This window comes from Rhinatrema bivittatum, chromosome 2, assembly GCF_901001135.1.
Source record: "Rhinatrema bivittatum chromosome 2, aRhiBiv1.1, whole genome shotgun sequence".
NCBI lineage: Eukaryota > Metazoa > Chordata > Amphibia > Gymnophiona > Rhinatrematidae > Rhinatrema > Rhinatrema bivittatum.
Genome location: NC_042616.1, coordinates 117,030,477 through 117,039,002, shown reverse-complemented (window position 1 = coordinate 117,039,002; position 8,526 = coordinate 117,030,477). Strand labels below are relative to the sequence as shown.

The following is an 8,526-nucleotide window of genomic DNA, read 5'->3' as shown; positions in this document are numbered from 1 at the left end:
TAAGGAGGGTGAGGGGGTTTATATTTTTATTTTGGCTCAACAATCGCGATTTCCCACATATCGAACATATCTATGTTCGATATGTGGGAAATCCGATCGTTTATGTCGAATCAATTTTTTAAGTAAAAAAAAAAATATGAGTTGCATTTTACTAATGCGGTCAATCCGAATGCACACCCCTAGGGAAGGGAGAGAAAGGAGCAGCCTTGGAGGGAACGGGGAAAGCCATCTGGCCTCTCCTAGGGCTCGATGCGTGTAAGGTGCACAAGTGTGCACCCCCTTGCGCGCGCTGACCCCGGATTTTATAACATGCGTGTGGCAGCGCACGCATGTTATAAAATTGGGTGTACATTTGTGCGTGCCAGGTAGCACGCACAAATGTACTCCGTGCATGCATCATTTAAAATCAGCCCCTAAGGGTTTTTCCCATAGACACAAAATGGGAGACAAGCCTTAATCAATCTGGCCCTGTTCGTACCTGAGCAATTGAGGGTAAAGTGACTTGGCCAAGGTCACAAGGAGTGGAAATAGGATTTGAATGCTGGTCTTCCTGGCTCAAAGACCACTACTCTTACCACTAGGCTATTCCTCCACTCCTTGGACCCCCTGATGGGGTCCAAGATGATTCCTCTCCTCTCTCCTGTCTCCCTTTTTTAGACAGCTATAAATCATCCCTCTTTCATGATGCAGATGATCCCAGGTTCCTTCTATGGAAAGGAAACTTTTCCTTTAGAAATCAATGAGATCAGAAAAGAAAAACTATATTCCAATTGATGGGGATACACAGTCTGATCAGAGGAACAAAGATAAAATCATATCAGTCAGCAGAAGCCCAAAAATACAAAAAGGATCATGAGGGTAAAAGAAAACTCCCCATATCTAAAGAAAAACAAAGGTCTCCATGGAGGCTTCAGTTTTTAAAAAAATAACTTTGTGGACAGCCCCATGGCATGCTGCTCCTAGGAAGGGTAACACAAATTCCAGAAGGTAAAATGGTTGTCAAAAAGGGATTCACCATCTCCCATATGGGGGAGTTAATCACCCACACTCTTATCTTGTATCCTCCCAAACAGGAACTGGTTTAACCTAAACTGGAAGAGAACTAGCAGGTCTCTACATATAAATATGGCAATGATTTAAATTTGATGCAATAAACACAATTTGTGCAGTTAAGGCCCCATGATTACGCACTGTGCTTGCCTGAATAATAGTAGAGAGCATCCTGGGAGGGGGGAGAATTAGGGAGCATAGTAATTGGGAGGTTTGGATTAGGGAGCTGTGCTTTGTGCTCCATCCACTCTAGCATCACTCTCTCTCTTTCTTCTGTTTCCTGTAAGAGACAGGAGGGGTGAGAAGGGGAAGGGAAATGACATGAAACAGAGGGCTTTCAAATAACTGACAATAATTTATTGGGAGGCAGATTTTATAAATTTGCGCGAGCGCGTACTTTTCTTCGCGCACCAGGCGCGAACAAAAGTACGCTGGATTTTATAAGATACGCGCGTAGCCGCACGTATCTTATAAAATCCGGAGTCGGTGCATGCAAGGGGGTGCACATTTGTGCAACCTGTGCGCGGCGCGCGCTGCCTGTTCCCTCCGAGGCCGCTCCAAAATCGGAGCGGCCTCGGAGGGAACTTTCTTTCCACCCCCCGCACCTTCCCCTCCCTTCCCCTACCTAACCCACCCCCCCCCCCGGCCCTATCTAACCCCCCCCCTACCTTTTGTTGCCAGATTTATGCCTGCTGAAAGCAGACGTAAATCTGCGTGTGCCAGCGGGCTGCTGGCGCGCCATCACCCGTCCCGGGGGCTGGTCTGGAGGCCTCGACCACACCCCCGGGCCGGCGCCATGCCCCCGGTCCCGCCACAAACCACCCCCTGACCTCGGACACGCCCCGGACACGCCCCCTCCCCCGCCCCTTTTACAAAGCCCTGGGACTTACTCGCGTCTCGGGGCTGTGAGCGCGCCGGCAGCCTATGCAAAATGGGCGTGCCGGCGCGCGAGGGCCCTGCGCGCATAAATCTGGCTGGATTTATGCACGCAGGACATTTAAAATCCGGCCCTAACTGTCACTACCTACTCCTCATGCATGCTGCATAATAGGCTTTTACTGTAATTAATCATGTTACCCAATTAATGTAGCCAATTCATCAGGTATTTGGTAGACAATTTAAGTTATGACAAGGTAGACAGAAGGATTCACAGTGCAAAGGTGAAATATCGTAGAGCATATCCACAGTTTCTGTACTTTTCTTGGTGAAGAGATATTTGCTAGCCTCAGTACATTTGTTCTTTTCATTAGTATAGATGGTGACTGTTATATTCTTATCTGTTGTATATTTGCAGAGTGAGAGACAGCTCAGCAGACATATTGTGTTATGTGCAGAACTGCAGCTGTGTTGCTCAAGAAACATTGTTAGTGGGGAGCACTGACAACCAAATTAAAGGGACTCATGATGTCAAAACCATAGGCACTATGGTAAGGCTGAAACTCAGATGAAGAGAGGTAAGGGCCCGTAGCAACAGGAAAGATAACAATGTTGGGGTAATAGTGGGCTAGGATGAAATGAAACAGATACAGCTGCCATAAAATGCTGAGATAAGAGGAAGCTGTTAAACAATTAAAGAAAATCTCTGTATAAACAACTAATGTTCATACAGAGAACTGAAGGAGTTCTGACAGGGACTATCAGGTCAGTCATGTGTCCCTCCTTCCCAATATTCTGTCTTTATTTTGCATATCAATAAATGCTTCTAACCTGACTGAATACTGTCTGTTTATCTGTAAAGGGGGATAAGCACTGAAAGAAGCCTTCACTGTTTTGCCTTCCGAAGTTTACAGCATAATTATTTCCTTTTAAGTTACCGAAGAAGCCTTTGAGAAACAGTTCTTCCTAAAATGTGGATGGGCAGAGCCTTTGCCAGAAGAGAATATAAATCTGATCCTGAAGACCATTAAGATAAGGAACCCAAGCCTAACTACCGAATGAGGAAATGCAAGGTGCTTTGTTTGTATGATGAACATTACATAGTAAGGAGACCAACAGTAATGCTTGACATAATTTTGAATGGTTTTCTGGATATGGCTTGCCTCTTTATTTTAAGTTTTTCCTTATCAATGCACAAACAGCCCCGGTATGAGGGAATCCTATTGGGGAAATGCAAAAGCTCACAAAAATCCTACCTTGAATCCAAAGTTTTATCTCCTGCTGATGGCCTGTGTCCTGGTCTTTTTGGGGTGGAGATCTGGTTGGGAGTCTCCAGATCTTGATGTTATGTCCTGCACTGTCTTTAAATTCTGTGTGACTTCTCTGGGGGAAAAAGTCTGAGATTTCCAGTCTTTTACTCTCCCGACTCCAAGTTGTGAGGAGAGGTAGGGAAAAAAATCTCTCCACACAAACCTAAAGGGGAAAAATCCAAATTTCTCTAAGTCCAAAAATCCCACTTTGGGTAATGCTGTCACTAGTCTTGCTTCTTCTAGGGAATAGAGGGGTAGCTCACAGGTCTCCAGCCCCTGCTCTCTGGATTGGGGGGTGTCCCTCCCCAAAGGCTATAGTATGTTCCCCAAAACAAGAAAAAACTATTTTAATTCTGACAAAATCTATCTTCTTTAAAACCTAAGCAGACCCTCTCAGAAGGGAATGTACTGAAAGGGATCTCCTTGAATGCAGGAAAAACACAAAGTTGGTTAAGTGGGACAGGGAAAAAAAGCTCCTTATTCTTCAAGAGCCAATTCAAAATGACCACAATCTCTCTGCCACTAACTGCCCCTAGTGTCCTCGAGATAGCCAATCACAGTCAACTCATTGGAGAGACTTAAATGGAATGGAAAATCCCACTAAGCTATTAATACTACTGGGCAGGAATCTAAGAGCATCTACAAGTAGACCTGCAAGCTAATTTTCAAAGGAAGACTTCCTGCAAATTCTGGGTCAGCAGGTATTGTGGACTTTGCACCAACTTTAGCCCAGTTGCACAGTACATTATGCACAGGGATTTCAAAATGTAATTCCCAAGTATACTTTGCCTTCTCTGCCCTGTTCCTGCCTCCAGCCTGGTCTCTTGTTTTCTGCAGTGAAAGATACTCAGAATGTAAATAGCACACACAGTTTTAACCATGAAGGGAAGGACAATCTTCTGCCTGGAGAAATGCCCAGATAACTGCTTAGTTACTCAGCAAATTCCCTTTCCCAAGATCAAGAGAACAAACAAGAAATATACAATGGAGAAAAATGTATTTTCACTGATATTTTGGGTCTCTGCTCTAAAGAAATAAAAAATAAATCCTTTCTTCTAGAATGAAAATAGCAGAATATCAGCTTAGGGAACCTGATGCTGCCCACATCCTCAGCCTGTTTACCTGCTGCTGATGTCAATTCATCCTCAGAAGACACTTGAAGCTGTCACAAGATTACTCTTTCTCTTAGTACTGCCAGCTGCACAATCACCTCCACCTCTAGCAGGACTGGAAGCTGCAATTCTAGAAGGACCGGAAGGTTTGTATAATCAATAGGTTTTGAAGGGACTAATGCCTTCAGTCCTAGCCCTATCCCTTCAACTGGTATTGTGAGTTGTGTCTGACAATTTCCCTGTTTCTGTTGCTTGTTCCTGCTATATGCCTACTATGATCATCTGTTCCTGTTGCTTGATCCTGTTGATGCTAGGGGTAGATATTCAAAAGCCATTTAGACGGATAACTGAAAAGTTATCCATCTAAATGGCTTAGCTGTGATATTCAGTGACTTATCTGGGCTGCTGCTGGGCCTCCTCTCCTTTTTGGGCTGCTGGCAGGATGGGGTCCACCAATGGCCCATTGGTCCTCCTCTATTTTTTTTTGGCCACCAGGAGATGGGATCTACCGAAGGGCCATTGGGCCTCCTCTTATTTTTCTGCTGCTGGCAGGATGGGCTCTGTTGACTGCCCACTGGGCCTCCTCCTTTTTTTTGCCGGCAGTGGGATGGGCTCCACCAGTGGCACAGTGGGCCTTATTTTCTTTTCAGCTGCCAGCAGGATGAGTTCCGCCGATGGTTCGCTGTGCCTCTTCTTTTTTTGCCTCCACGGGGCCTCTTCTTCTTTTTGGGCCGCTGGCAGCCCACTGGGCTTTTTTTTTTTTTGGCCACCTGCAGGATGGGTTCCGCTGACAATGCGCTTGGCCTTTTTTTCTTTTTGGGCCACCGGCCGGATGGGTTTCATGACGGCACACTGGTTCTTCTTTTCTTTTTTGGCTGCTGGATGCTCTTTTCTTTTTCTTTTTTGGCTGCCAGCGGGATGGGTTCCACCAACAGCCTTCTGGGCCTCTTCTATTTCAGCCACCGCTGGGTCTCCTCTTCTTTTTGGGCTGCCGGTGGGATATCCACTGGTGCTCAGGACCATGTTATAGAACCCAATATGAATCTAATATGAAATATGAACCCAGCCGAAATGTAACTTAATAATGTTTCTGGTGGCAATGTGAGGCAACCGACGGGTGTTTTGGACAGTGGGTATTTTGGGCCACGTCTAAATTTTGCTACCTAAGGTGGTCGCTTTACTTTGTCTCATCGTAGAACCACCCCTGCTGACACACCTTCACCTCCTATGAGACCAACAACTAGATCAGGATTTCACAAACCTATCTTGGGGACCCTTCAGCATATGCTGGGTCTCCATGGCATTTAGATCTATCTCATGCATATTAATTGTGGATATCCTGAAAAACTGACTGCAGGAAACCCTGGACAGGTTTTAGAAGCCCTGAGCTTGACTGTTACTGCCACCATCTCCAACAGACTTTTTGTTACAAATTGCTGATATCCATTGACTTAATAAGCCCTTGTGGAAAGTTTTTGGGCAAATGGAATCTTTGCCAGTGAACTGTGTGGATGGGTCTGTATTTTATTGACATCATTGATCAGTAGGAATAAGACATGATAAAATAAGATCCTTTCTTCTTTTGGGTCCCTTCCCTTAAGATCCTTTCTTCTTTTGGGTCCCTACCCTTAGTCTCTGTCCCCCTTTGGGGAGGAAAACAAGAAAAAGCCATGGATTCTATTGGGTCAGACATGCAAGAAAGTGTTGTAGTATCCTTCAGTTACTGCTCTGAGAAGTCATTGCCCTTGTTCTAATATCTTCCAGACAGATGATAAAAAAAATAAGTTATTCTTAGCAACCAATAAAATTAGTGGGTGCAGATATGTATACAGATCAATTTTCGGTAAGTAGGTAGGTACCCAGGTACCTATGGTTGTCTAAAACCTGTCTTGGATTTTCAAACCTAGGTTCTATGAGCTGCATTTTTCTGGAAATCTGACTACATTAATCCCCCAAATCTATGTGCATGCTTGACGATTCAGCATGTTCACTTTGTGCAGCTGCATTTTTGATGGGCACACTTTGCACACACACACACTCTGTTTCCAGTTCCTGTGCATGTGGGAGCATAATTCCCTAGTGGTTCAGTGAAAGTGCTGTACTGCCATGCAGAAGATCTGGGTTTGATTTCTGCTCCCCAGGCTGGTCAGGGCTTATGATACTGCAGGGGCAATGTTCAGTTTCTGGGAGTGGCAATGGAGTGACACTTCAGTTATTGTCTATGAGTGACACGTTGCAGCCGGACTTAAGTTCTCTGATTGCAGGGTTCCGAAGGGAGCTTTGGTTAATGGGCTCTGGCTGAGGATTATTACTGCAATGACTGGGCTAAATGAGTTGAGAGAAGGATAATTAATAGTGGGGAAAATCCAGGTAGTTGAAAATGAAGATTCATGGCATCATAGACCAACAGAGGTCAGTGTCAAATTAGCTGGAAGCCAACAGGAGCAGGAGGAAATGGCCAAACAAAAAAAAAAAAAAAAGATCTATTTAATGTCCCATCATTAATCTGACTTAGTTTTTTTTTTTCCTAAACCATTAACCAGGTCTTTTTTCCTTATATTTTACAGAGTGAATACTGTCGTCTTGCCTCAGCCCACCAAAAAATCATGTTAAAAATATTTGAAAAAGTGACAAAGTATTTGTGTGTCAAGCAGATGTGTAACACAGAAACAGATGTTCTAAAGAGACAGGGAGATTCCTGAAGAACTTTCACAGGTATGAACTAAGCATCTAAACAGTCACACAGCTATATATGTCACCATAATCACCTCCATTTTAAAAACAAATTCTTTACTTATTCTTAAAAAATTAAAAATCTTCCCTAATCCAATCCCGTATGAGACCTGTGTTTCAATCTTATAGGGTCTGCTTGAAAGCATAAATTGCAATTTTAATAACAAAAAACTGACGTTACTGCATCTGGCATGCCTTCAGTCTCACTTTATTGTATAGATCATTTGGGGAACACCTACCAAATGACCACTTCTGATTCCAACATTTGCTGCACCTATTCATAGCCCTAATCTGTCCTACTGCTATTTAGTACTACACAGGGATACCAAGTACCCCAAGGAATATCCTGTGCAGAAGCTGAGAAAAGCTGGATCTTGAAAGTCAGAAATGGAAAGGGGGGGTGTCGATACATGGTTGTGAGCAGGAATGTGAATTATATAGAAAAGATAGGCAGTAGTCAAAAATTTTAGGAGCTGGGGAAAATAGATATATTATTCTAATTTACTCTTATTTTTTGGCTTTTCATTTTGGGGTTTTATTTTTTATTTTTATTGCTTTATTTTCTGTGATTGTTTCTTTGCTTATTTTGCTCTGTGGTTTTTGAATGGGGTTACTTTCTTTCCATTATTTTGCTTTTCTTTGCTTCCCCTATGTCCAGCCATTTCCTATCCCTCCTTTCTTCCCACTGGTCTCTCCCTCTTAGCCATTTCCTCCCCCTCCCTTCTGAGCCACTAAATGCTATTCACAGCAGATTGGATTCTTCCTCACGGCATTCATAGTTCACTTGCTCTCAGACTCGGTAATCATATCCCTCTCATTCTCATATGCTCACACTAAGCAATCATTTCCCCCTCTCTCACACTCACTTTCAACTATCTTGTCCCCTTCTTTCTCACTCAGCAGGCATATCACACTCTCTCTCACAGAGCAATAATATCCACCTTCTCTTACACTTAGCAAAAACATCCTCCTCTCTTGAACAGACTCACACTCAGAATCATATTTCCCTCTCAAATTTAGAAAAATATCCCCCCTCTTACACTCAATAACAATATCCTGGTCTTGTTTTTTACAATCTTACTGTGATAGAGTGGCCTTCTGGCCTCTCCTGCAAGATTTTTGGGTTTGGCTCTGGTGTCTTCTCTGGCTGGCTGGCTTTGTCCACTTGCAGCCTTTGGTGGTCCTTGCAGAGTTTTTCAGAGCTGCGAAGTTACCCAGTTCTAGGAGGGAGAACTTTTGACCAGTCCTGGTTTTGAATTTCATCCCAATGCAGTGTGGTATGTATAGTCCTTCATTCTACCCACTGAAATCAATGCATCAAGATGGGGTTCTCAGAAATGCAGGACTGGTAGAATATCTCTCTCCTGGAACTGGGAAACTTGACATTCCTTGTTTTACCTCTAATCCATTATTTTGTCTGTTGGGATACATGGCTGCTGTTCATC

General features: G+C 43.8%; 1 long non-coding RNA gene across 1 annotated transcript; it reads left to right on the top strand.

Moving 5' to 3' along the window:
- Nucleotides 1-2,350: 2,350 nt before the first annotated feature.
- Nucleotides 2,351-7,078, top strand: LOC115086044. Its single transcript, XR_003855030.1, has 4 exons — nucleotides 2,351-2,504; nucleotides 2,861-2,999; nucleotides 4,296-4,494; nucleotides 6,916-7,078. It is a non-coding gene; the product is annotated as an uncharacterized LOC115086044 (long non-coding RNA).
- The last annotated feature ends 1,448 nt before the right edge of the window (nucleotides 7,079-8,526 follow it).